Source organism: Cygnus olor, chromosome 7 (genome assembly GCF_009769625.2).
Source record: "Cygnus olor isolate bCygOlo1 chromosome 7, bCygOlo1.pri.v2, whole genome shotgun sequence".
In the NCBI taxonomy this organism is placed as follows: domain Eukaryota; kingdom Metazoa; phylum Chordata; class Aves; order Anseriformes; family Anatidae; genus Cygnus; species Cygnus olor.
Window position 1 is genome coordinate 14577632 of NC_049175.1, and position 24218 is coordinate 14601849.

The 24218-nt window shown below is 40.6% G+C and overlaps 1 long non-coding RNA gene across 1 annotated transcript in view; it reads left to right on the forward strand.

Annotated features, from left to right (window-relative positions):
- Positions 1–17108, forward strand: part of LOC121073448 — a 40652-nt gene extending 23544 nt beyond the window's left edge. The window contains exon 4 of the long non-coding RNA XR_005821722.1: positions 16935–17108. This is a non-coding gene — a long non-coding RNA (uncharacterized LOC121073448). The remainder of the gene's footprint in view (positions 1–16934) is intronic.
- The last annotated feature ends 7110 nt before the right edge of the window (positions 17109–24218 follow it).

A 24218-nucleotide genomic window follows, 5' to 3' on the forward strand; every position in this document is an offset into this window, starting at 1 on the left:
TCTTGGGTGGCATATTTACTAATGCTTCAGAGAGTGTATTTCTCACTGAATTCCCCTCCCCACCGTTGTACAGCTAATTCTTACCTGTATCTTTGGGGAGAACTCATCTGGGGCACAGAACAATTCTTCATGGCACTTTTGATGTGCAGAGTCCCTCAACAGCACAATGTGAAAGTTTCTTCTTTTTCTCCTGCCCCGTTTATTGTTTCATTTCACTACCTATAAAGGACAGTGGTGGATCAGCTCTTCCCTCACCTTGCAAGTTGCCCAAGGCAATGTTTTAGTGCTGAAACTGGCCTGACTCTGATATACAGGTTTAATGCTTTGTAATTGTCACAAGAATGAAGTCTATTATCATGCTCCAAGCTGCATTGAATTGGAGCTGTATAAAGCAGAAATGGTTATTTGTTATTCCTCTCAGTGTCATGCTCTGTAAATTGTTACTGTAGAAGGAAAGTCACCCTTACACCTGCATTCCTCATGGCAGCAGCTTTCTTTCCAAAGCAGAGAATGGATATTTTGTTTGTCCTGGCGTTTCCCTCCTGTATTGTCTCTATGCGTGTCTCAGGTTTGGTGGGGTAGGCTCCGAGCAGAGCTAAAAAGCAGCCAGGCTGCTCCATCAAGTGCCATGATAGGTTTCAGGAAACTTCTACCAGAGATGAACCTGGCCATGATTTTATTTTTCTCTCCAGTCTACACGTTTGTATTGGTTTGACAAGCAGGAAGCAAGTGGCATTTTATAGTTATTTATATACTGAATTTTCACATTAGACTGCATGGGTATGCCTTGTGGATTTTGCAGATAAATTGTGTTCAATAGAAGGCTACTGCTATTATTTGGGAAAGCTTTTTCCTCTTAACCCCAGCAATACAGAAGTGCAAGTGTCCCTGTTTGACAGTCCATCACCCAAAGACGGAGATTCCAACACACGTCTCACTGGCATCTGTCCTGAAACATAAAAGCAGCGGTAGAAATGACATGACATAATTCCCAGAGCAGAGAACCTGGCTCACCTCTGGTAATTCTTTTAAGTTTCTTCCTGTTATTTCAGCTGAGCAAGAGACTGTGTAGAAAAGTGTGTTCTTCAACACACAGAGAACTTCAAAACGTGTAACTTTTAACAAGGTTGAGTGTTACGTCTGACTTCAGGTAATTCAAACAATCTTCTCACCTTTTATTCAGACAGAAGCGTTTTAAATCTTTTGTCAATATTAGGTGGCTCTTTTACAGCATATGATGTCAAATTTTACCTTACTGTAGGTATCCAGGCATCCCTGGCATACTTGAAATTATTTTAAGTTAACAGATAAGTATGGTTCACCCATTAAGTCTGTGCTTCTCTAAAGTTAATTCAAAGAAAAAAAATGTTTTTTCTCTTTGAAAAGGAAAGATCTAGTAGTGATTTATGGCACGTTGGCTTCACAGTTGTGTAGGTTGCAGTATTATCCTTTATTGAGGTAAATGTTGGATTAGAGATGCATTAGAGATGGGAATTACTGATTTGTTTTATGGCGTGTGATGCTGTTGCATACAAAGCAGTCTCAAAGAGGTACATGATCTGTGTTATAATAGAGTAAAACGGCTCTCCCACACCTTGTTTTGGTATTCCCTCTCTCCTCCTGCATGTGTGAGGCAGGTGATTTGTTTAAAAGCTCATGCTATGAAATACAAATGACAGGAGATAAACCAGCAATCAGCCTGCACGTCACTTCTAGCACAAGGATAATCAGTTAGCCAGAACCAGGTTCGTGTCTGATGCTTTGCTGGCAGTGGATCCACGATGCAGCATGAGAAAGGTTTGCAGGACCTGGGGGTGGGCCCTTCGTTTCCCACCTGCCAGCTAACAAATTCCCGTACTTCACTGACTTCACACGCTGCCTGCTAGCTGGGTTCCCAGCAACTCTGTCATCTCGTCCAAGCTTGGGGAAGCTGGTTAGGATTTTGCTCTGACTCATGCTGTCAAGCATTGCCTCACCTGTGTAATTCAGAGGCAGGAATGCATGTGTTGGCAGTTACCTGCAGCCCGAGCAGGGTGCCTGCTGCTGCTTCCTGCAATTCTTTTCCAAAATCTTCATTTTATGGTCTCAGCAGTGTGCTGGTGTAGGGAAATCCTTCCATTCCTCATATTAATTCAATTTTCACATGTTTGTATAAATCCTCCTCTGAGTAAATTTCCCAGGCTATTTCAGAGTCAGAGCAACTTGGAAAGTTTGCATATATTCTGGTATTTTCTTGCCACTGGTAAAGGTGAAGTTTTCCAGGCAGCATAAGAGTTTTCTGTTAAGCAAATACTCAAATGTTATTATTTTCTTAGAGCACCTCTTGGACAGGTTTTCTTGCATACAAATTTCTGACAGCTGAATGTGTTTGGGTAAACTCAAATATTTTGAAGGCAAATTCAGAAGTTTATTTGCTTCCAAGTTTAAAAATTATTCAGTAATTGCTTGTCTGGAACACACGTAGCCTACTGTTCTCATTAAACTAAAGGTTTTTCTAAAGAGTACGCTGATGTCCTTGCCTTCTGCTAGGTTGTTGTATTTGGGGGCTCTGTAGTCTGAAGGCTGCTCCAAAGTCTGTTCGGAGCAGGGCATGGAAGGAAGGCAGCACTGATTTTCTCTTTGCATGTAGGTCTTTGCTTCAAAGAGAAAAACACCTATGGGCTCCGCTGCAAAAGGGCCAATGGCTGACTGTCAGAGCTGAGCTACCAGGAAAGAAAAGTGTTGCTGAGCTGAAAGCTCCCAAGTGAATTGGGCCTGATGGATTTTACCAGAGGGCATTTCTTAGATAAAGACAGCAACTAAAGCTGTTCATTAGTGAGTTTCTTTGAGATCTTCAGAAATTTGAGGTCTTAAGCACAATGAGTGGGATCCACTCAAGAAAATTATTGGTGGTGTCATGACCACCATAAAAGGGGGGAATGGATGAGCAAGAGAAAATTCAGGCTGGTTATCTTAACTTCAGTTCCTGAAAAAATGCTGGCATGAATAAACTGCTTGTGAGCACCTCTGAGGCCGCTAACCTCTGATAGATGGTCTATAGGAGGCAGCATAGTTTTGCCAAAAGCAAACTGTATCACAGCAATGTGATTTCTTTCAATGAGAACAGAATTCAGCAAGAACTGTAAGCACTTGGACTGCAGTAATCACCTGCTCAAATTCAGGTGGATTCAGGAAAGAACATGGAGGGTGTAATGAATCCGGAGCTGAGCAATGCCAGCCTTTTGCCAAGGAGCCAAACATCCCGACAAAATGCTGAGACAGGACAGCTTCGTCTGCAAGACAGGCAACGTAATCTTTTCTTGCTGCTCGCGGTGGTTGTGAGGCATCGGCAGGAGTGCAGCGCTGAGTTTGGGGCACTGCATACCAGGGGATTTGGGGTGCATGGAAAAAGTTTGGAAGGCTGACCTCTTCTGTCAGGAGGGGGCAAGCAGAAGATATTATAAGCCATAAAGGCTGCAAAAGCTTACTTGCCATGAAATAATCTGTGCTCAGTGCCCACAGCAGTTGGACTAGTAATCAGGGGTCAAATGCAGAAAAAGAGCTACAAGCCTGGCGTGAGGAAAAACTTTGAGAGGCAAAGACAAACGTGGCAGGGAGTAGGCTTGCAAAGGAGGTGGGGAGATCTTCATTACTACTTTGCTGAGAAAAGCATCTTCATGAAGGTTTTTAAGAGCAGGTTAGGCAAACGTTCCCCAGGAATTATTTTGATGACATTTGGTCCGGTCTCAAAGCAGGGAAATAGGCCAAGTGGCTTTTCAGGCATCTCCTATGTTACATCCCCCTGAGCTGCACAGAGGCACTCATTTTCAGGTGCATTATATATGCACGGTTATTCTAAAATCCATGCGATTGTTTCCTTTCATCTCTCTTTTGTGAAAGTATAAATTCTGCTTTTAGAGTGAACGTTTTTGTTTCACTTTTTATGATAGTGCTAGATGAGTTGTTCTTTTTTTCTTGTATGCTCTTTGAAATGTGTTTTTTCTTCCAGTTTCTTTTGTGCTATATTAAAACTGGTGTTTTAAGGCAGTTGTTTTTTGTGTGTGTGTTTGTTGCTGTTGTTTATTATTATTTTTTTTTCCTGGAAACTCTATCTATGCATTTTGATTTTTTTAATTTTAATTTAATTTTATTTCATGCCCTATGTCAACTTTTCTGTTCTTCCAGGGAATATGCATACTGTTTTCAGCTCCATTGGAAGAAAAGGGAGGAAGCAGGGGGAAACCAATGTGTGGTGTAGTATAGCCATTTGCCCTTGACTCTTTGCAGCTTTAACAGTTTCTTTTCTTTCACCTCCTTTCCCACAATGTACTACTTTTCTTAGTTATTGCTGTGATACCTCTACAAGCGCTTTTATAAAAAGCATTGACCATCATTAATTAAAGACCTTGGCGCTCTGTTTGCCCAAAGGCTTTCTCATATGCCGAACAGTGATGATGTATCTGTCAGAAAGAGCATACACTGTGGAAGTGGCTGTGAGCAGCACACGGGACAGGTCCCTGATGCTAGCAGAGTGCTGCAGCGCTGGAGGAATCGGTTCGTTGTGAACAGAAACCATCAAAGCAGATGTTCAGATACACTTGCCAAGCGGGTACAAAATGCTGATCACATACATCCACTCTGAAATACTGTAAATATTATTCTGAAATAAAATTATAACAAATTAACATTTGTACAGGCTCACACTGCTACTGTAATGTGTTAATAAAACACTAGAGTGCCCGCAGTTTTCTTTCCACTGGAAATGGAATAGACTGCTTTCACTGATAGAAATTAAATGTAGGATAACATTAATTATTAACACTTAAATCACATTCTAAATATTAAACCTAAGAAAAGTCATATCATTTCCCTGGGAAAGCTAACTGCTTTCAGGGTCTAATGCCAATAAAATTAGCCTTAGGTGCTGCTAGCCTTTAGGGCTTCTTACCCTCCGGAGCCTCAGAGGCACTCAAGAGCTGGTTCAGGTGTCCTTGCTGCAGCAGCGCTATGTGGATTTTGGATGGCTTCAAGCATCTGTGTTTCACCTAAAGCATTCTAATGCTGGCAATTAAGCAAAGGATACAAAATATTCTCCTGTTTTGAAAAGTCAGGGTTAAAGATGCTCATGTGGGATATGTAACTCTTGTTTGCTTGGGGTGTATCTGTGTGTGCTCTCCTGTCTCTGGACCACTGCTGAGTAGGGAAGCATCCAAAGCCACATACGGAAACATCTGATTTAAGACTGAGCTGCAAGATCCAGCACTCTTTTAGACTAAGCAAGCTCAACATTGCTTTAGAGGAGTGCGGAGAAAAAACAAGACTACCACTGCCCACTGGGTGGGCACCACAGGTAGTATTCGATGTACAAGGCTTCAAGTTCAAAGATATGCATGTTGCTTAGGCTTTTTTTGGTTGTTTGTTTGTTTTTACTAGTGACAGGACAATAAAATATTCAAGTCTGAATCCATACTGATTCTTTCTACATAAATAGAATTCGATAAATTGGATACTATGGGGGTACACCAGGTGCTTCCCTGTGCAATTAGAAGTCATCAGGCCAAACATCCATCATTTTAGTGCTGTGAAACCAGAGGCATTAGGTGGGCAGGATTGTAAGTGCTGCATCCCTATCTCAGAAATTGTTCTGGGATTAATTTAGATACGCCCAGTCAACAACTTGAAAAGCTATCAGTCCAAAAAAAAAAAAAAAAATCTTCATTTTGCAGTGCCATAAGGCAACATATTTAGACATCTGTGAGGATCTGTAAAAAGTGGTTCCACTTTCCAACAATGCTAGCCTCTGTTGGATTTCTTTGAGTTAACTATGAACTGTAGCAGTAAAAGAAAACATTTTTGTTAGAAGTGCTTTCAGGGTAAGCATTCAATATTCAAATATTTTGTATTTACCAGAACAAGTCATTCACTTATTCATTCATTCATTCATTTATGAGGGCATTGCTATTCTATATTTATTATGCGCTCCCTTGGCTCACTTTCCAGGTTTATAAAAGACTCTCCTGAGAAGTTTCAGTGATAGCAGATACTGCAAGCTGCAAGCGAGCAATTCCTTGTGTTGCCCACACTGCAGATGAAAGCCCTTTATAATAAATAGATAAGGACAGAGGCAGGTAAAGCTTTGTTCACATGGGAAAAAACACTTCCACATCCTCAGCAAATGATAATGGAGTTGTCTCTTAGATGCCATCGTGTTTTAAAAGTAAATAAATATGAGTTTTTTACCGAGTTTTCAGTAACAGCACTAATTTGTCTTGTTTATTCTCCACACTCCTCTAAAGCAATGTTGAGCTTTCTTAGTCTAAACGTACTGGATCTCGCAGCCCAGTCTTATATCAGATGCTTCTATATGTGGCTTTGGATGCCTGCCTACAATCCATATTCTTCTAAGTGAATTTCACTTAACCACAGACACTGGTATGCCCTGCAGCATTATGGAAATATTTCTCGTCTCTTGCATACTAAGGGAGCCTTCACAGCCAGCATTACTCCCACGGGGTCCTTGCCTGTGCCTGCCTAAAGAGGACGCTCCTCAGACTGCTCTGGAGGTCTTCTTCCACTTTCGTTGTGTTGTGAGGCCAAGACAAATGTTACCTCTGATGATTTCTGTCAGAGAAGCTAATGAGATTGCTTAGATTGAAATTGCAAGGGGTGTTGCTGGCCTGTCAAGTAGTGGTGCTGCCAGTGAAGGGTGCTCGAGCAGTCATTTTCCCCAGAGCAGAGCATTTATCTGCACTTCATCCCCATATTCTCCATAGATTACTCTCCAGTCTTAGCAGATACCAACTAATTCACTAAGTGTGTATCAGGTATGTGTTACCCCCATGCTACAATAACCTATGCTGCAGCAGAGAGCTTTTAGAAAATCACCATTAGTGAGTTTGTGGGGCCTAACCTTGTTTTTTTGTTTGGTATATGGAGTGAGGCCCTGAGAATGAACCAGTGATCAATACTGTTTTTTCTAATTCTGGCAGGTATATCAGACTGGGCTATAAATACTCAGTGTGAATTCCCCTAATATCATTACTTTGTTTCCTTGTTTAGCAATTGCTCTAATTTTCTGTAAAGGATTAGTCACTGGAACAGAGGCTGTAATCAAGATATCACTCTCCTAATGTGGTTTGCTGACTGTCATACAGAGCAGTCATTACTACACCTATTAATCCTAGATTAATCTTAGAGCAACTTGGATGAGACACGTCGAGAGTCCTTCTCCAGTGTAAGCTGTAGCCAGGAGTCGGGGCACTTGGCTGGGAAGCAGCAGAGCAGTGTTGAAGTCTTTGCTCTGCTTCCTTCAGAGGGCATTTGAACCATGCCATTAGTCCTACGCAGGGCGTCAAAGTCCCCGTGTTGATCAGATCTTTTCTTTCCTAATTTTTATTGCTGTTATTCAAATGCATGAAAATGAAATATGAAAGGGCTTGGGGTTTTGGGTTGTTGTTTTGGTCCAATCTGCTCTTTCTAATACATATATTTTTTATGTTAACCAAGAATGTTAACTACTCATGAACTTTAAAATCATTTATTCACATAATTAGAATTTGAAGGCACTCAAAGCGCCTGCTTTTTACATTGCTTAAAGGGAAATATTTTATCAGCCCAAGTTCACTGGAAATCTGCTGGAGGTTCATCTGAAAGGCGCACGAACCTTAGCTGCTTTGTCAACAAACTTGCCTTGGTTTTCATCCGTGTCACACCATGCGGCACCAGCAGACTCTTGTATATGTTTGGAGCACGTTTCACCCCTGTGCCCTGCTGTATTAACTGTATTAATTAGCTTACTCTGTAAACAAAGATGCTTGTAGTTGATCCTTAAATAGTCCAGCAGAGAATATTCATTAAGTGAAAAAACTGTAACCCAAAATGTGCGTGTGTTTTGAAGGCTTAAATGCTTACAGATATTTGCATAAAAAACCTATGCAAATCCTACCCTGCAGAGCGTGTTAGTCTTACATTATTCAAATTATGAATTCACCGTTAGGTTTCTCTAAGAAATTATCTCCATTATCTAATGCAACAGAGATCACAGCAAATGCATAGGTGAAGCAAAGTCATGTAGAGAGGTCTCGTGAGGGCCTGAGACTTGTAGCAGGGGGAGGTCTGAGGAATTGCAGCCCATGAGCAATGAATGTCAAGCAGCACAGCCAGCCTGCCTTACCCAACACCATTCTCTCTGAACTCAATTTCAGAATCCAAACTGGACAGAAAAATGGACACAATTAGAGTAAAATGCCAGTCAAGTCAACACCGAGCAAAAGCACAGCTTTCTGGTGTGAACTGTAAACAGCATTACAAGAAACTAGTGAAAGGAAACGCATCAGAAACCCATAACGTATGAGAGAAAACCATAACCATGACTCTTTTATTCAGGTTTTATGTCAGATTATAAACAACCGATCACAATGCTTCTTAGTACGGAAAATTGCCACCTTTGCATGAATAACTTAGCCAAAGATAACCCTTTCACTGCTGCCCCACATCTTCCCTTATATTTTGCAGTCCTCAATTGTTTGAATCTGAATCTTCATCCTAAGATGGCAATGCTACTTGACTTTCATAATGTTTTGAGTCACTTAAACATTTTTTTTTATTCTTCTAATCTAGAAATTGGAACACAATTTAGAAAGAACTGCAATGTTCCGTATATAAAAGACATTCATGTGTTTAAATTGCAGACTTTTGTCGTTGTTTAGGAGAATGCTAATATCCCTAGAATATATATAGAGAAAAAAGCTCAAAATTTTCATAACTGTACAAATATAGTTTCTTGAGTCACTGTCAAATTCTAGTTTCAGTCTTAAATGAAAATAATTTCTACAGGAACTATTGTGATTATTCCTTTATCCTAGCTAAAACAATTCATTTTTTTAGAAAGATTTCTCAAATGGCAGACTTTTTTAACTTAAAAAAGTTCCTGTGCAGGTACTAATTATGTCAAATTTGAACAGAAGAGCAACTAATTCCTGGACCAGGAGCTGTCTTATGGGATCTGGTTAGTGTCTGAGCTGTGCTGGGGAACAAATCTGCGGAGCAGACTGGCCATGTCCACGCTGCACAGGATTTCACCCTGGCTCTCCCTGTGTGCTTGAAGCTCTCATGTTATTACCCCTTCCTGACCGATGCAGGGTACTTCTGCTTTGCAGAGCGGTGATGTGTGAGGGTGGATTACAGCGTCCCTGTGTTAGAGCACTTTGGCTCTGTTGGGGCTGCGTGGCTGCTGGTGGTTATCACTCAGAAAGGAAGGTGGGCATGTGGAATTTGGGGGGAAAAAAAGGTTGGTATATCCGCAGGTGCTTTTTGCACGTGCCAAAGCGGGAAAATGAATCCAGAGGCATCTTTCAACAGTTTGACCTATATACTTTTCAGTTTGTGAAAACTGTAGGGGATTGTGAGAGACTCTAGATTAATTTTTAAAACTTGGCATATGAGATTCTACTTGCATAAATTTAAAGGTAATGTGCACTGGCAAAAACAATCCAAACCTCTCGTGCTGCTGAGCTTTAAACTTTCCTGTTCCTTTGACAAAAAGAAATTCTCAGTGTCACTGTTACACTAGCAAACTAGAAATCTCTCCAAAATATGTCAGCAGTAGGAAAAAAAAAGAAAAAAGATTCATTTGAGAAATGGAAAGCAATGAAGAGAAGACTAAGATTTTGGTCATTGATAGTCATGAGTCTTTATTTGTAAAGTGAATTCTATGTTAAAAAAATACAGAAATGATTCTGAGAAGATCCAGGGCATAGAAAAGCTAATGTTATGTTTTGAGTTACTTGTGAATACTTGCAAGTCTTGCAATAAACAGAAAAAAAAGAGAAAAAAAAAGAACTATTTTAAAAGAATCAGTCGTAATTCAATGTAATTGATGACAGGTAAATTAAGAGAAATTGGTAAGTGTTTCTTTACAGTCAGCCTGTTAATTTCAGAGCCTAATAGGGTGAGAGCTGAATATTACTGCTGTATTTAGAGTAAGACTAGTTTAATTTTTATGACTATTCATAGTCATGTCTACTAAGACATATGGAAAATCAAACTGAATGTAGCAGGTTATGAGCTGCTTGCCACGAGTATCAGCAAATACTTTGTTTTCCATCTCTCTGTATATGGAACATATTCCGAACTCTCCCCCCTTTTCCTGTTTTTATCCTTTTTTGATCCTCCAAAGCTTCAATTTTTCATGTCACCTGATTGTTCATTGCCAGTTGCAAGCTGAGCGTTCAGTCATACAACCGAGGATAGTTTAGCTCATGTCAGGGAAGGATTGCCCTTTGTTAGGCCAAGCTGCCTAAATCTCCTGTTGCATCTGGCTACATCACAGGACACAGAAGATGCCCCAGTGACTTACCAGGTGTGCATGGGTGCTCCTCATCAAGACTGGAGTTCTTATTTTATAGTGATGAATTATTGCATAAATACTGAAAGTCATCTCCTTAGATTTGGTTTAAGTAAATATCTCTGCAGGAACAAGATTTTTCAACTCTAGGCCACCACATGCCTTCCCGAATGGTTTTAATTCACTAAGAGACGTAAAACATAGTAAAATATTTAAACTAAATAACCCACTGTGTTGGTATTATAACACTAATATATTATTGCCACACCATAAACATAATTGTGTTATGAAAGAATGATGTGAAATAAAAGCTGAAGAATTCCATGGACCCCTGCCATAGTTGCTTCCCATCATGGACTAGTAACTATTCTAAAACATTTCTAAATTTGGGACTGCAAAACTAAATCCACAGAAAATAAACATTTCAAGGATAGCAGTGTGAAATTTAATTAAACTAATCTCATGACTGCCCATTGAAACATGTAAAAAAACATGAAAAAATTGTATTGTTACCACCCATTGATGTTTTTGTGTATTTCACTAGAGTTTAAATCATACTGAGCCATAATTACTGTGTAAATATGTACTTAAACAGAATTCACGTGGAGACAAACTTTGGCTAACGAATCTTTATGCTTGAGATAAATGGAGCGTATGAGTGCTTATGGCAGTGCAAGCAAATGCATCATTTTTTTTTTGACTAAACATCAATTCTTTTTCAAGAATTGGAATGGTTTGAAGGTGAAGTCATAAGATTATGACAGAGTGATTAAAAGATTTGCTGTCCTCAAATCAAAATGTAGAGAAATACTTTAAGCCAAAGAATGTATTTTAACTTCAATAAGTAGGAGAAAGGTAGAATGCTTCTCGTGTCAAGTACAATTAGTGTTTATGGATTATTAATTCAATCAAATAATTTGTTGTGTATTACTTTGAAGAATGGTGTGCAAGCACACGCATTTCTTGCTTCACACAATGTGAAGGCTACTGAGAAGTGGGTATTTGTCCAGGAAGACACTTCAGCAAAGAACAAAGACTATACAGACTTTTACAGTCTGATGCCAAAAAATAAAAAATAAAAAAATAAAAAGAGGGAGGGGACTCTCAGAGGTTTCTAGTAGGTAGATGTCCTGTTGGGAGAGTAATTCTAGCCTCAGGTCTTCTTGGTTGTGTAATTTTTCTCCATTCTTGTGTCCCAGGTCATTGGAAAGACATGCCAGGCGGCAAAAATAAAGTAAAAGCAGCAACCATAGCAGAGCAGACAGCGTTTTACCTCTGGACTGCACCTTCATGTGCAGAGGAACCCCACAGCTTTACAGTTCAGGTAGTTAAAGCAGTCACTTCCCTACATAAATGTCATTAAGCTGCTTTTGTTCCATGATCTTTACTAGAGCCTCGACGTCCTAGACTCTTTATTAGACGGTGATTCACTGTCTCCTGTTGCTGTGTGGTGTAGGAAGCCCCCCAGCAGATCCTGCAGCTGCCCTAAAAGGCTGGGAGCGAGCTAGGCCCAGGAGCCCCTTGTGCTGGCGTGGAGGGACAGAGGCCTTGTGCTTGGCCCCTCACATCAGCATCGCTTCCAAACTGAGATCAGGGCTTCTTCCTCCTGCACCAAGCATCGTCTGCCTGTTCCTACGGTGATGCTGGGTACACCATTTTACCTGGCAATGTGATTCTTTTTTGGTTGCTGGATCCACAGTTACACCCTGATCACACTGATCAACGCACCAGCCTTTTCCCTACCCCTTTGCCAGAGGATTATTTCCTTCCCTTCTCTTCCCTTCACTTTGCCAACACTTGCAATTTGATTGTAGCTTGAGCTGTATTTGGGGCAGGTACTTTTTTAAAACCACACTCTCCTCCCTCCACCCCCCTCCCTGCACATACACACCATCTGCCATTCCTGGATTTATTTGGTTTTGTGAAAATGTCAACTCTCATTTTAAGCAAAAGGACCAGTCTGGTTAAGGTGGGTACCGCTCTGAATTACATGCTGGGGAGGGGATGTGTGCTGTGCAGCCATGGGGATGCGTCATGCCACAGGAGGATATGTCACTGATCAGTGACACCAAAGGGGACGCTTTACAAAGTCTCCCTGGAGCTGGAAGCTCCCAGTTTTCCTTGTCCTAGCAGTGACGGAGGAAAAGCTCAAGAATTCCAACCATCAGTATTTGTTTTCCTGATCTAAATTGCCAGCAGAGTGCTTGGATGTTTGGCTGTCTTTGAGGCCTTTGGCTTCTGAAATGCTTGCTCCTGTACAGAGCCTCTGCGTGATGCCCTGAGCAGGTCTGGCTGTGTGTGTGAACCAAAGGGCTTGTGTGAAGGAATGAAGAGTGTGGCACGTAGTACGGCTGGCCTTAGCTATCCTTAGAGCTTCTTCACACAGCTTCACCTCTACAGACCTGTGAACGGGTGGGCAGTGGGGAAAGCAGCCCCTGTCCAGCTGGCTGCTTCCTAAATACAATGAACAGCTCTGTGAAAGGAGAGTGAAGCAGAATCTGAGTGGCAGCACAGATGGACAGGTAAGACTGACATGTTTCCTCAAAATATAAAGACCTCCCGACGTCTCTATGAATGTGCAGCTCAGCGTACTGGGTTATGTGGCCCATAGCCTCACTAAATAAAGTCATTCTTTTGTTCTCAGCAGCTGCTGTATTTAGCATAGCGCTTGTACTTCTGCCCCTTCTTCCTTATGCATACATTGAAGCACAGCTTCAGTATGCTTTTCCCAAACTCAGGATGTTTGTTTCCAATAGTGCAATGCTGCTGCCATGGTGTGTCATCATAATTTAACTTTCTAAATTACCCGCTTTTGTACATTTAATTGAATAATCTATTCCCTAGTTGCCTGAGAGTAAATAAGCTGTACCTCTGATACAAAAGGGCAATAAATACAGCTCCAGAAAATTGTGTTGTATTCCACATCACCTGCATTAAACAGTGGAAATTAGTCTCAGGGTAGCCTCCCTCATTAGTGGAAGGGTAACTTCCAAAGGACCATTCAGCCCATGTTGAAATTGCTATCTCAAAGACAGAGGAGCTGAGTTGCCCTCTCCATTCAGCACTGAGCAGCTCTGAGTGGGTAGTTTTGATTGGATATTTACTCTACAGATGGCCAAAGTAAGGCAGAATGGATCTGCCTGTGGACAGAAGTGAAATCCCTACCTCAGACTATGCAGTGGGACCATCGTACGCCTCTTTCTGGGGAAGCGATGACCCATGATTAGGAGCAGGGAACTCACATCCTGCTCCATTGCTGGAGACAACGGCTGTAGGGGGGTGGCAGGAGCTGAGGACTGGGAGCAGCTCCCCCAGGTGACTGCCAGACAGCATAGAGGTAAGTGCAGATCAGTGGGGAAGGGTGGGAGAGGCACTTGGGCAGGGGATGGCCAGAGCCAGATGCCTTTGCCCCAGCCTGGCCAGTCAGACTTGCTGCTGCTTTTCTCCTTCGTACACGTGCACTCTTATTTTTTGTACACAGGAAAATGACAGTTGCCTAAACTTTCTTGTGTTTTTTAGTGAGCTTGGCTGTCTTACTAAAACGAGGGAGATGCTAATTTTCCATGGAAACCAGTGGCAAAGGAAGCAGGTTTCAAAATCCTCTCTCCACATGCACTTGTAGCATCTTAGTACCTATTGTGTTTGTTTTAGCAATGGGAAATCAGGCACAGCATGCTCCAATGACACGCTTGGTGTCATGCGGTATTGAGAGCAGAAAGCTGAGGGCTTGAATCTGTGCCTGTTGTCTTGAGACACAGCTTCTTTTTGCTATTTTTGTGGTTTTGATTGAATATTTTAAACATTCGTGTTTGTTTTTTTCCTTGCAGTATATGCTTCAGCCTGTGTTTTGGTTTTTCATGTGAACAATATTCATACATCCATGAATAACAAAATTACTCGTCATTTCACAAGTACCTAGATCCTGTATGGACACAGGGGGATGGAATGGGATTTAGGGAAATCAGGAAATTGTCAGTTACTGTCTTTTTTTATGTAACAGAAAATGAATTTTGTCAAAACTGAGGTCCTGTCTACATTGGAAAATATTTCCTGGTGTACCCAAACTGGATGTGTTCTGTCCCTAATGGCAAAATCTCCTGGTGCAAACGTCTCACGTGCTCAAAAAGGACATTGCTGGTGTATAGTAAATGTAATAGCTGGGCAGGTCCCTCCTGGTGTGGCTGCACCAAAAGTCTGTACTTGCCTTCGGGCAGCAAAAAGGTCACCCCTCTAATTCAAGCTCTGAGTTGGAAAAGGTACCCTCTGGAGACCAGGCATAAACTTTACTCAGAGACCACATTTTGGAAGAGCTTTCCCCAGATCCTACTCTGATGTGGCAGCCACTCTTCTAAGTGTTTTCAGCTTTTCTACTAATGGTAGTCAGGAGAGAAGTAGGTAGTTCTTACAACAAACTGGCATTTAACTTTCAGTTAGTCCTAGTTAATTATTTATGTAACTGAGGTTTTAAACTGGTGTACTTTAACACAGTGCAGAACAGATCTACAAAGGAAAAGCAAATGGAGCTTCATTTATGTTGTGTTTTTGTCACTACATTGGAGGATGAAAGTGATGGCGCTGTACATCCAACACTGTAAACGACTTTCACAGCTTGTTACTTTCTGAAAAGAAGCTTGAGAGTTTAATTGTTTTTAAAAAAAACTGTTGGTTTTTATAGCAGATAAAATATTTCCTGCTACAGAACACACTGAAAATGCTCGTTTTCATAATGTGATGATAGTTCAGAACGAGTGAGTTGCAGCTCCATCTTCTGATGTTATCACAGTGATGCTGAACTTTCACTTACCCAGCTCCAGAGCTCTGTCCTTGCTTTCTGAGCAGTGCCACTGCCCCTCCGTGTCGGAGCAGTAAGGTCTCTGTGCTCAGTGACTGATGGGGGGAGATGCAGGGTTTAGCCAAATGGTTTTGGCTTTCTTTTTCCCAAACAGGGAAATGAATACCAATTAAACACATAAAAGCTTAATTTCATCAGTGCAGATTACATAATTGCAAAGACAAATTTAGTTGTAATTAGTCACTTTAAAATAAGCAGAATGGGTATGCCAGGACCATTAATTCAGAGGTGCTCTGTAACAGTAGCAGTGACTGGAGAAAAAACTCCGTAATTAGGTGAATGGAGAATTCTCAACCGACCAGATTCTGAAGAGGCATTTCCTTTAATCTTTTAGGTTATAATCCCTCTAATCATCTACTAAAAAGGACTCGTTTTCATTCTAAGCAGCTGTTGTCAAAACTCATTACACCATAGCATTTTAAAATTACTGCTGTTTTTTCTTACTGCCAGAGACTCTAGAAGAGTCTGAGCTGCTTCCACTCTTCTTTAGGTTGTTCAGATGTTGGTTGATAGAACTGGTGCAGGGTTAGTGTCCAGGCCACTTTCTATTTTTCCTTCAATTACATTGCTTTCTGTATTTTATTGCTCACATAAGACTGTACTTTTCTCTTTCCATTTTCATGGAACATCGTTTTTTTGTGTGTGTCTGATTGAATCTTGTTATAGATCCCACTTGAAAATATAATTTTGATACTCATCTGAATTTTTCTGTATAATCTTGCTTTTATTGAAGTTAGGGATGTTGGTCCATTTGTCATTTCAAGGTTGAATTGTGAAATGCCTCTCTCCACCTGTATCCTTATCCCTATGCAAGCTTTACGATCCATAGACAGTATCCTGCAGCAGCTCTCTCCTACTTTCCCATGTGCCTAATACCCCGTACCCAGGAATGTGTCTGTCCTCAGTCCTCGGGGATGTCAGCAGAAGTGGCAGGGCACATAGCCTGGGAGAGATGTTTCACACCTCAAAGCAAGTAACCTTTCTGGGAGCAGCTGTTTCCTATGAATTCATATGTTCACACCAAGCTTCCGTATCAACGAGGATCATTAATGTCTTTTTTTTTTTTTTTTTTTCTACCTGGCTCTCTATTTGCATACAATTTGTACAAAGCTTAATTTCTTTGAGTCTCAACTTTTCTTTCAAATTGTTTGAAGTCTGATCATAGATCTTAAAATCATCAGGTAGGGAAATGCCAGCACATGCACCATATGCCATGCTCACACAAGCTTTGCTTCCAAGCTGAGCTAAAAATGACTAGTGTAGGGTAATGAGATCTAATTACAAATCTGAGATCTGTCTGCGTTGTTTCACTGTGACTGTGGTTACTGATAATGCATGTCTGTTTGTCTTTAATGTGGATACTACTACCAGGAGGCTTCCTGTAGCTAACCACAGCTAAACTATACATTTACTGAGAATTGCAAGGAGTGTGTTTCTTTATTGTTCAATATAATCCACCATCAAGGTAATTTGGCTTTTTTCTGCAAGTCATTAGCATAATAAATTGCCTAATATGCATCTTTTATTGTGAACTAATTTATCCTTTGAGGGGAAAAAAGGCAATCGCTGGTGTCAAATCCTAAATTAAAATAATCTTGGGAATGTATTTTGCAAGATAATGCTGATGAAAGTGAGAATCTGAACTCCAACTAAAACAAAAATCATTAGCTTTGCTGCAGCGTTTACAATAAATAAGCACGCTGCATATAAACTGCCCTGTTACACTTTTAGTCGAGTAATGAACAATTTTTTTTCCAGGTTCAGTGCCATGGTTTCTTTGCACTTGTTGAACAATTTTTCTCCCAAGTATTCGTCTTGTCAGTCTGCACATTTCTGATCTTGAAAGAGGTGAGCAGTGAGGCTGCGGCTTTGCATACAGCCTCTGCTCTGCTGGGCAGTTCCATCATCCATCATCAAATATACTCCTGCCTATTAAAAGTAAGCAGCAGTGGTAAGGCTGAACCAATATTTGATCGCCCTTACAATTGGCAGTGCATCGCTTTAATTAACAAGAAGCCTTTCCTCCTCTGTTAATCTTACCTTCCACCTTCAAAAGCTCAGCTGAGCAGCACTATCTAATGGAATACATAATAACTCAATCACAGGGAGAGAGCTATCTCCTTGGTTGCTTTGAAGCACCCGTCACTACGTTTGCTTGATATATGAAAATGTAAGAATACATTGTAAGTGGTCGAGATGTCTTATGAAGGAAATCATTGTGTACAAAGCTATTAGAACTTGTAAATAGACATTACTTCAAAAGTGCTCTCTGTCCTGCATTCCATCTCGAAGAGGGAATTACGTGTGAGGAAAGGCTGTCTTAGCTCTTCAACTGAATGCTGCTTCCTTGGGGACTGTTCATAATTCCACACCTGAAGACACTCTCTTCTACAAGAGGAAACAAAATATTTTGATGAACAGAGAAAACTGGAAACTCTTCTTCATCCATTCACATTGTAAAAAAATGCCGCATAGAATGTTGCTTTTTACTTAAAGCCTAAGCAATAATTCCTGTCATATAACAACCTTCTCACCACTACATTATGTACCCATAAAGCCCTGGAACCCCGAGTGCTTCAGGTTCAATGCCACCATTTCAAGTATAAAAAGGTATGTGCTTCCCGTTGTGTTTCCTTTTGAAAATATATCAAAACACAAGGCATATGCTCAGGACAAATATCTCTCTCTCATCCTGCTGGACCTAACATTGTAAAAAGGAACTGTGCACACAGCCAGCTGCCTCGGGTACTTTCAACAATGTGTGCATTCCTCTCCAGATGTCTGGGGGCTAGAAAATAGTAAACCTTTTATTTCTCTTGTCTTCCGAGAGGAAGAAAAAAATCTTTATTAATAGCTTTCTTGTGAACAACAGGTTCTTTAAATTTGTTACCTGCGTACATAACAATCATGCATTTAAGTGTAGGGGGAAAAAAAAAAGAAAAAAGGCCAGCTTTTACTTACAGTATTTTCTTTTAATTTCAACAACAACAAAAAAAAAGCAAAATAAATGTTTTCTGTGAGATTATTACCATTTTTTACCACTACATCTAACCTTTGGAGGATTTGGGGGTGTGGAGGTTACTTCTATTTTGCCCTGATTGTTTACTTGACAAGTAAAGTTAAACATTTTTAAGGAACAGAGAGCTGATATCTGATGGTTAAGTCTATAACAACACTACTCTTCCAGTGCACTTAAGTGACTCCTCCAGCTTTGCATTTTGGAGGAGAAAAGATCACTGTTCTCATCCATTGCTACTTAATGAGTCACCCAACCGTTGCACTTCTATACACAAATGAGAAGAGGGGAAAGAAAAGCAGAAGCAAACCTTTAAAACCTGCAATTTATGAAGGTGTTCAGATGAGTTTCTATAATGCACACTGCACCACTGCTTTTCACCTTCACTTAACTATTTTTTGCATGTAATTTTCCAAGGCATCTGTTCATCCAGCTTATCCGCCTTTGGTCTCCTCCGGGTCCTCTTGGCTGATTATTCCAGCTGGGTGGGCTTTAGTTTCTCTTTAGTTTCTCCTTAGTATTTTTGTCAATGAAGCTGAAGGCTTTCAGGACAGGTAGTTTGTTCAACTAGACAGTTTAACAGCGATGTCTTGCTTAAACTTGGCTCAGCAACTTTTTTGTTGGTCCTCATTCATCCAGTATAAAATCTTACAGGGGGTCACTTCAACATCGTGCAAATAAGCTCTTCAGCAGACAAAGTTCTTTAAACGAAGTTTATTTTTGCTTATATTTTGTTTTCTTCACTAAGTTTCAGATTTTTCCAAGTGACAGTTCATCTCTTCTTCTATGCAGGACTTATCACTATACATATATATAAAACTATATACATTGTATATACAATCTATATGTCGTGTGTATATATGTGTATGTTATATAAAACTACATAAATGCACATCTGCTAGTGAGCAACCTACCAGGCTGTAAGGACTAGGGTACATGAATACTCTGGTCCCTGTATTTAAAGGAAATACAACCAAGCTGACCGCGAAGGAAAATTTAATTTAAAAAGATGAAAACAGCATAATACCATAAATGATTTCATTCATCTAATTTCCATTCCTTGCATTGAAATTCATGTTGAAAAATTACCTTGTACAGTAAAAAAAAAAAAAATTAAAAATCATCAATTGAGTGGTGGTCACTCATCCATTACTACTCATAGTTGGTTTTCTTCATGTGAGAAGAGTTGAGCACATCAGCTTTTGTAACCAGTCAAAAATCTTTTTTTTTTTAATCACCCTATAACTAGAGAAAGGTGACTATGAAAGCCCTTGATACCTGCATTGTTCCTTTCAAAAAAATGTACTCCTTACTCTGATGTACACAATCTTCTAATTAATTATATTGTCCTTACACTGTGTCTATTTCCCAAATTTCAGTGAAGATATGATGTGAATAGGTGATGAGGCTGGCTGCGGTACCCTTACATGCCTTCCCAGCATGGCGGGAGAAGAGCAGGACCCAGGCAGGAGCGTGTTGCTGTTGGGAGGTATGAAACTGGCTTTGTCCATGACAGGGAGATGGAGAAAAGCATGGGATGCTGTGACTGCTGTGAACTCTTGCTCTTCTCATTAATACCTTTCCTTTGGCATATTCTCAGTCTGTTGATCTGTGTAAGGAAGCAGAGCCTAAATCCATCCTGTTAAAACCTATCAAATCCCTAATACAGTGGACTATTGAGCATCAACTTCTCTCTCTCTCCTCATCAGTGCTGTTACATGCACACTCTCACCCTTTCTGGAGAACAACTCACGTTTTCCTGGCTGGAGCTGGTGAAGTTGTTAAAGAGCTGAAGGCTGCCCAGGCCAAAACAAGCTACCTTTGTGCACATCGTATCATCTCACAGGCATGTTGTGCAAACAGCTGTCATTAATATTTGAGAAGCTCTCTGGTACTACATAGTGAGTTCCAGAGAAAACTCTTTGAAAAAATGAATAATTCTGCTTTCAGAGCAGTGAATAAGGCATAAAGCAGCACACAGAATTTCTACGAGAAGGCAAAAAAATTGAATTGCTGCTTATTCAGGGAGCATTGTCCATTCAGAGAGCTGACAGAGGGATCCTGGAGGACAAAACAAATACTCATGTCATAAAGGCTGTCCTGGACCACATATACACAGGAGGCAGGGGCAAGTTGTCCTCTCACAAACAGCCTGAATTCTGGCATTTCCTAACTTTTTCAGGGCTTGGATTTGCAGTCTTAATAATGCTGTTTTATTCCTGTTCGTTAGTATGCCATGTGCATTTGGTTCCCTTTGTGCTTCTCTGTTTCCATAATGTAGTTTTAATGGAACCTTTCGAGAGAGCCATTCTCTCTCCTGTGAGCCCTGGTGAAGCCATGCTTATTGTAAATGTATGTGTGTAGTGAATAAAGTTACTTTGGTTTGGATTAAAAATGCTCCCCGTATCTTCAAACCATTCTGGCAGATGCTGTGGCACAGCTGAGGAACAGTTTCACGACACAAAATGCCATTCGTATGCAACTTTTTAATTGGGGCTGTTCTGTCAGTTCTGCAGCACATTGTATGATCGCATTTCAGGGCTTTATAGCTGTCGTAGTTTTACGTCAAATGCTCAGGTCTCCATAGGCTTACGCTCCGCAAGGTAATTAGGGGACAAATGCAACCCTTCGAGCACAATGCTGGTGCAGCACGCTAGCCAGCTGTATCGCTGGCGTGGGGAGCCTCCTGCCAGTGCCGGGCAGCTGCAGAGCAAGGGGCTCTTCTGCTGGCTAACTGCTTCTGGTAACTTCTTTGCTTGAAGCAGATCTGCTACCAAGCTGATGAGCGAAGCACACAGTGCTTCCAGCGCTCCTAACCCCCAGGAGGATGTCGATGTGTATCCTGCAGATGTAGCTTTGCAGTCTGCCAAGTGCATTCTGGAGATGGAGCTGCTCTGCAGAGCTGCTTGTGTGGAAGCAAAGGCACTTAGTGCTCCCCCCCCCTCCCCCCCCTCCGCACCAGTGTGTTTCAACATGAATTCAGGTACAGTTTTGACTTTTTTGGGACCTTTCTATATCCTCGCTCTGGCTATTTTGAATCCCATCCCTGGTTACGCTTTACTTTCCATATGAACAAATCCATCCTGATCTTCACTGTCAAATGCCATCTGTAATGATCTTGGCAACGTTTCAGGCTGAAGGTTTTCTGACCGGTGAGACTACCCCAGGCTAATCACATTCCACCTAGGAGACTTCGGATTTGCATTAGAAAGCAGCACCAGTGTATCTGTTTCAAATGCTGGGCCACGAAGAAGAGGTTGAAGTGTCTCTTCCAGAAAAGTGGTTTCTGAAATACCTACTTGTAAAGTTTAGCTCCACTGAACAAATGCATAGGTGAAAGAGAGTCATGCAAGTGAGACTTCAGGCGCAGTCCAAGGTCTTTAAGAGCACTGAGCACTTGAGCTAACTTGGAGTTAGAGAGGTGTCTATTGCTTGGGGCATATTTTAATAATTTAGGAACCATGTGATGTTTACTACATTAAACTAAATTTGAAGATTGATTGTCCTTCACAGTAAATAACAGCCTGAAGTTTGCCTCAGTAACTATTTGGCTTACATATATTGATGTTCACCAAACCGAGAAATCAGTACATGTATTTTAGAAATATTCTTAAAGTGTTAATCACAGGCATGTAGCTATTCTTCTATAGGGTTTAAGAAGTATAATGGTTTTTACCTAGTTTGAGATCCAGGAGAAAATTATTATTCACCTTCTGAGATGTGATTTGTATCTTTACTGTGATTTATCTGCAAGAGTAGTCATGTATTTTTCCTTTTGTGTGACCAGACTAATTAAATCTGTGTTTCTGTCTGTAATATTTTTAATCTCTATGGAGATGAAAAGGAGACTGATTAATATCACTTGATTATTTTTGGCCATTGGTGTGGCAGGATTTTACTGCACAAAGAAACCACTCCCATTTCTTCACCATTGTATTTATTAACTTGAGAAGGAAAGCAAGAACGGTATTGTCCTATATCCTTTAAATCTGGCACAATCGACATATAAAAATGTTATATCGATGCAGACTGGTCTTGAGAATAAGTAATATTGTCATTTGGTTCATCTCTGAAATTACTTTAACTCAACATTCATTGCCGTCTGCAGTCATTTAGACTTGTATTATTACAGGGTTGATGTCTTTTGAGTAAAGTCTGTGAGACTTCAGTACCAGATTCACAAACCATTAAATTAAAGGAAAACTGTATTATAAAAAGTCATTAAGATACTATATTTCCTGAGGTACATAAGGCAAAATTTCCATGGCTTGCGTAGCCATTTTTCATCTCTGTCAAGTGAGAATAAAACGTTATCGTATATCAGGCCTTATTTGTGAACTCCTGTTGATACATGATGAGCATTACTGACATACCTTTGCAATTTAAAAAAGATGATGCATGAGGCTAACGCTAAGAAGGGAGGTAGGATGGTGGGACAGGAGAAGGGCTGTGGCCTGCGAGGATGCTTAAAGAGCAAGTGGGTGGCTTCACGGAGTGCCAGGCTCTGGGGGGGCGTAGGCGGCATGCTCCTGGCAGTGTGGCTTGGGTCTCGTAGCTTGGAGTAGACTCTTTAACTGCACTGTGTAATTGCTCAAAGACTGCATGCATGAGTGGGCACGATTCTTTATCTATGTGAACGTATGGGGTTTAATATTGTTCATTCTTCCCATTAGCTGCTTTTTAAGATTTTGGTACTCAGTAAGATTGGAAAGAGGTCAGAAGGAAGTGAATTGTCAAGGAAGGCTCCTTAGAAGATGGGTGCAGGAGTATGTGTTTTTACTAGTATGATTAAAGAACTCATGTAAAGCTTACAGGGAAAATAGAAGCAGCTTTCCCAGTTTAAAAATGACGAAGCTAGGAAGAACAAAAGAGGATTAGGAAATAAAGCTGGAAGAGTGTAATAAACAGATTAAAAAAGCATAAACTGTCAGTGAACAGAGAATTGCCAAGGAAATAAACAGAAACAAAAAGATTTTTTTACGTGATCTGTCTGAAAACAACAAGTGGCTAGCAGAGAAATATGTTTGTGTGTGGCAGGGGGTAAGTGATGAGGAGAACGGAGAGAGAGAAATGAGAAATTATAATCAGCTTCTCTGCAACTCTTGTTGCCTTTAATCTTTAACACCCAGCTTGTCAATAATGTATGAATATCCACTGGATACTTTTAAAATATACCATATTATCTCCCTATTAGAAAACAGATAAAACTGGGATATAAATTAAAAATAATAATAATAAAAAAAAGGTCCAGATGCTACCTTATGCAACCTCCCAGCTCGTTTCAGTGACCCCCCATCAGACACTGTTGCCATATGCAATGGTACATATTCCTCATCATCTTGTCCTAGTTCAAAAATAAGGCAGAGGAATGTTAATGAAGGGCATGTTTCTGCACTGGAACAATATGTGTCTCCTAAATTAAAAATCTTATGATGTGAAAACAGGAACATATCTTTGTTTATCTTAATACAAGATAGGTGCAGGGCTTCTGCATATGGTAGAGCGCTCAGAACTGATAGGTCTGACTGGGTAAGTGTCATATAATGATTTCTTTCTAGGCCCAGAGGAAAGAAAGAGTGTCTCGAAACCCTGATGACTGCTCACTTCTTCAGGAAACTCACTAACCCCTGCTCTTAATTTAGTTGAACTTCAACGTGATACTGGCTGAAAAAAACTCTGCATTGTGCACCAGGGCACAAAAACAAATACCAGTGAGATGCACACTTTGCTTCACAGCTCACACTTGCTTTTCTTCTACCTTTAGAGTACAGTGACTCTAATAGCACAGGCACAGGTCTTGTTTCCCCGCTATCTACCATCTAACACAATTTCCTGTATATACTGTTACCTTCTACTTTCCATATGCACAGTTTCCTTCTGACTCATAACAGCTTTTTCAAGCAAGAGAGAAAAAAATGGGTAATAACTAGAAGTGGTGCTGATAGGTTTCTATGTAGGTGTATGGACAGTCATGCTCTTGCTCTGTGCAGTAGAAGTAGCCCATGCATAGGCTTTTTTGGGGTGGG